Source organism: Coptis chinensis, chromosome 9 (genome assembly GCF_015680905.1).
Source record: "Coptis chinensis isolate HL-2020 chromosome 9, ASM1568090v1, whole genome shotgun sequence".
Taxonomy (NCBI): Eukaryota; Viridiplantae; Streptophyta; class Magnoliopsida; order Ranunculales; family Ranunculaceae; genus Coptis; species Coptis chinensis.
This window is the reverse complement of record NC_141464.1, coordinates 6,486,873-6,492,005: the sequence shown is the minus strand read 5'-3', so window position 1 is coordinate 6,492,005 and position 5,133 is coordinate 6,486,873.

Below are 5,133 nucleotides of genomic sequence, written 5' to 3'. Positions count from 1 at the left end.
TTCTGTCTTCTTCTTCCTCTTTCTATGTCTTCTCTAATGTTTCGACCCTCAAAAGATATGACCAGCTCAAGCTTGTAGTCTCTCTCCAGTCTCTCTCTTCTCTTCTTCTCTTGAGCTCTCCCTTTTCTCTCTGTCTTTCTTCTCTTTTCTCTACTGTTTCTTTTCTGCATTTTGGAGAGGCTGAGTTATCGAGAGTCCCTCTACTGTTGGTTTTGCTTGGTTTATATAGAGGCTTTGATTAGGGTGTGCAAGCCTTGGAATCCCTTTTGGAAACTTCCTTTCCATGTTTTAATCCCTTTTGGAACTATCCAAATCGAATTCAAGCGGTGGAAGCAAGCTGTGAAAGGTGCTGTGAAAACACTCTGACATCTTGACAACAACACCTTGACAACAAATTTTTTCACAGCATATTTAAGAAGGACATATTTAGAAGGGGGCGCGGGTCGCACTTTGGCATAGGCTTCTTAAGGTACAGGCGCACTCTGACATCTTGACAACAACACCTCAATTTTTCACAGTAGCTTTATTTTATCTCATTTATGCTATTCCCACCTTGTTTCATGTACTCTCTATAAAGTTAAGTCATGAGAATCTTATTATAACCCCGTAAAGTCCTCAGTCTCAGCCCTTTTCTTCGTATTCACGTCAATTATTGTAAAATCAATGAAACAAACTAATCAAAGGAACTTATCCTAATCAACTAGATAATATAATATAAATATGGGCATAAATGTGTAGCATTTATGTGCTTATCACGGGTGAATAAAGACAAGCTACTTTGAACTTAGGATAACATATGTACAATAATTTAATCATCTAAAGACAAATGTACAAACATGAGCAATGAAATGCAAAATCAGAGTTGTTTTTGAAACTTTTGGAAAGCGTCCTTAAGGTGGGTTCTCACAGGGGTGTGTTAAAACACAAACTCTCTGATAGATTCACTCAGGTTTCGTTCTCTCAAATGAAAATGGCACTTATATTCCTCACATACATGATTGACGTCCAAGGAAAACCGGGGTCGATTGATCACAATTTCCACTTACTATCACACCATCTTATTCGTAGTCAAAATAGAGGTCTTTTATTAGGAGTTACGGGGCTAAGGTGGTGGTTTAGAAATAAAAATGGAAGGGAAAACAAAATCTAATAAGTTGAGAAATTGGGTCTTCAAGATACTTGTAACTAAAGAAGAACCTCGTTTTGTTCTTTGCTTCCGAATCGTGATTCATTCTTTAGCCCTTTGCCTTTGTGACTCCATATGATGTTGATTTTTGGGAGTTCTAACTTTGCTTTGTGACTCCATTTGATTTTTAACTTTTGGGAGTTTTGATTTTTTGATATGAATCTTTCTTTTCTTTTCGAAGCAACTAATTGTTCTATTTTTGTACAAGGTCTTCTCTTCTCTTTTTGTTGTTCATCCAATTCTCAACTCGTCAGCTGGGTAAACTTTTATTGTGTGTAGCAATGGGTGAAGGATTTGATGGCGAAGAATAAAAAAGTTTATTGAATTTTTGAAGGCTCAAAAAGGGGAAACTAGAGGAAAAATTACTGGGTTTTTTAGAGAAAACCCCCCATAGTTTGTACCACCTTTGAATGAAGCCCCCATGATTTGGCAATTCACACTTAACTACCCATTCCGTCCCGGGTCTGTCTAGCCAACATCCATATTATATTATTGATGACTCTACCCTTGTCTTCTTCACTCCACCAGTCCACCCCATTTCTAATATCCTTTTGTGTAGCAAACTATCTCCTAAAACTCCCATTTCATCACCTCAAATGGGCTTCGCGATCCCTCATTATTGTAATTGCGTCTCATTCTCATCACATATCATCATCAATAACACCATAAACACCAATTTCTAAACCTCGTCATTAATACCATCTTTAAACCTCAACATCAAATCCTCTTCCTCAAGGGATTGCTTCCTAACTCTTTCATTCTAACAATCCCAATCAACCTCAGCAATCCAAAAAACTAGAAAATGATAACAAATAAATCCAATGTTTATTAACTTCTCATTGTTGCATCGAAGCCCTCGAATTGCATAATTAAATCTTAATATTTTTCAAGTATATTCACTTTCTAATAAAGCCATTTCATTGACTTTCCTTTTAAACTCGAGTTTATTAAGATAAAACAAGGTTAATTTTTTAATGGGTACCCATCATTTTGCTTTACTTCTATATATGGGTATCACTAATTTCATTTGGGTTGATTTTTTTGGGTGGTGATCAAAAGGATTATTAATTGGGATAGATGTAGTCCATTTTTTGTAATTTGGTGGAGTTTTACTGAAAGGACAACAACTTTGTTGCTATTCAAGAAATGGGGTTTTGAGGAGAAATTTTTGTTAAAAAATTAGAAAGGGGTGGATTGAAGAAGACAAGGGTAGAATCGTCAATAATCTAAATATAGATGTTGCCCAAATAGATGCAGAACGGAATGGGTAGTTAAGTGTGAGTTGCCAAATCATGGGTGGTTCATTCAAAAGCTATGCAAACTATGGGGGGTTTTCTCTAAAAAACCCAACATTATTTATTTTGGGTTATTAACATTAGTTGGCTATATCGATCCAAAAATGGCCTCAATTCTCTCATAGGATATGGCGTGGTGATCAAACAAGTGAACGTGTGGTCTCTCTATCTGGACATCCTTTGTGTCATCACTCAATAAACATACAGATGCGGCTTTTGGCTAGATTTTTACAGGATATGGAACTTAATTGTTATAACCTTGGTCTCGGAAACTTACAGTTATATACAATCAATGATGGTTATGCATGCCATTCATGAAAAGATGCAGAAACTATTGTACATATATTAGTCTAAGTTCGAAGAACGAATCATTACTCTATTGCTATAATGAGACTTCTAGACCATGTATTCATAATAGAAAAAGGAAACAAGATTTTTTTGTAAACAAAAAACTATTTTTTTGGTATTTTTGAAAATATTTTAAGAAAGAAAGAAATATACTAATATACCTAATATAATAAATGCCTAGTTTTTGCTAATTTTTACTATACCACCCCCAAACAAAAATATGCTTTGTCCTTAAAATATGAAGAGATAAGGAAAGAGATTACCATAGGAACATGAGCAAAAACGACAGTACACCAGTACTCTGTTCTTCGTTGAAAATTTACCACCCCCAAACAAGTTTGGAGCGTGGGTTGCTGGATATAGAACAATAAATACATGGTTTATCTAAATAGTAATTTATGTAATTATTAAACCGTGAAATTTTTGGGTTTTTGTATTTATTTTTGTAATACATATATAATGCAGAAATTCAAAATTTTGGCATGATGTACTTGTATTACCTTATACTCATATACCAAATTCTACATAAGAAAACTTTAAGCATGCATTCATACTACTAACATAATACTAATATAATACTAACAATTATTATAATTAATAAACATAAAGCTATCTATACGGACACTAGGGAGGTGCCTAGTCAGAGTTCGTGTGTGACTCGTCGTTATGTTGAGAATATCCTTCTCCTAGTTGACGACAGTTTCTGTGTTGCATATCTCTACCAGTGACAACATTCTGTATACTACGCAATGTCCTTGTGACATTGTTTTGAAAGAATCGCTGCTCATGTTGGAAAGATTGCTGATTAGCTAGAATGGCTTCTTGAGTTTGCCTGAGTTCAAGAACTTGCTCGTGGAGGAGTCTCTGGCCTTTATGGAGGAAATGAATGCCATCCATCGGCTGAGTGAACTGGTGAGTAGCACCTAGAGCAAAGTAGTCCTTAGGGTCTGGACTAGCACGAACGTGCCCGGCTGCCTTGGCTGCAGGAGGATGCCAGTATAGCTGGACACAGTGGGCATAAATGGGACCTCCTGTAGCGTACTCGACCTCCACTGTGTCGTCAAGAAGCTCAAAATCCCATAGTCGCATAATGAGAGTCGCAATCACAGGGAGAGAAACATAAGTCTTATGGCCTTTACGGAGTTGTTCCTAGATGAAATGGACTACGCAGAAACTATTTTTTTGCTCTTGCAGAATCCAAAGAATGTGCAGAATACTTTCACTTATGTCGGAGGGTTGAGCAGAGCCTATAAAATTGGAGGCTATCCATTGCGAAACTGCCAACTAATTCCTCCTCCGCAAGTTCTGATAAGCATATTGAGATGCGGGGTTCTTCCTACCTACTAGAAGTGTCTCGGCGATCAGAAAATCCACAGACTTGTTTTCTGGAGACTGCTCTATCTAAGTGTAAGCCTTCAACGAAATCTCGGTTGCTTCACCCACAACCTCCGTGTAGTTGAACCTATGGTGAAACCATCTTATAGGAATATTGCGAGAATGGGGTTGGTAAACTATAGTAATGATGTTTTGCATAATCATACATATGATAAGGTGGGAAACTTGTGGGTGTTTCATAGGAGGGGCATCTCTATGCGACATGTTTTCAGTTCCACGCAACATATAACTTTGGAAGTTGATGGTTCACTGATCACTTTCATACATGCTAGATGTTTGAGGAACCAAAGGAGAAGTTTGTGGTGTGACTTGAAAGCAATCAACCCTACAACACCATGGCTACTTATGGGTGATTTCAATATAGTCCTTAGAAATGAGGAGAAAAGAGGCGGCAGACCACCACTTGTAGGGGCAGTAACTGAGTTCCGTGAAGTGATTGACGACTGTCAGTTGTTTGAAAGTCGTTATGAGGGTATGGGCTTCACATGGTGCAACAATCAGCAAGGATTGAGGAAAGTTCAAAGTAAGTTGGACAGGTGTTTTTTTAATAATGCTTAGGAGTCTAGATTTCCTGGGTGGAGTTATAAAGTAGGTTGTAGACTGGGATCAGATCATGCTCCTCTCTCTGGTTTTAGTGTCACAGTGCCAACACCTTCTAATATCCTTTTTTTTTTTAATAAATGTTGGACGAGCCATGACTCTTTCCTAGAGATGGTTAGTAACAGTTGGAACCAGGAAATAATTGGGGCACCTTTGTTTGTGGTGACTCAGAAACTCAAAATAAGGTTGAAACAGGATCTGCAAGTATGGAATAAAGATGTGTTTGGCTGCGTTGATCGTAACATTAGAATGGCACAACATGAATTAACTGTTATGCAACAGCTAGCCGAGAGTGTGCCTGCAAATGAC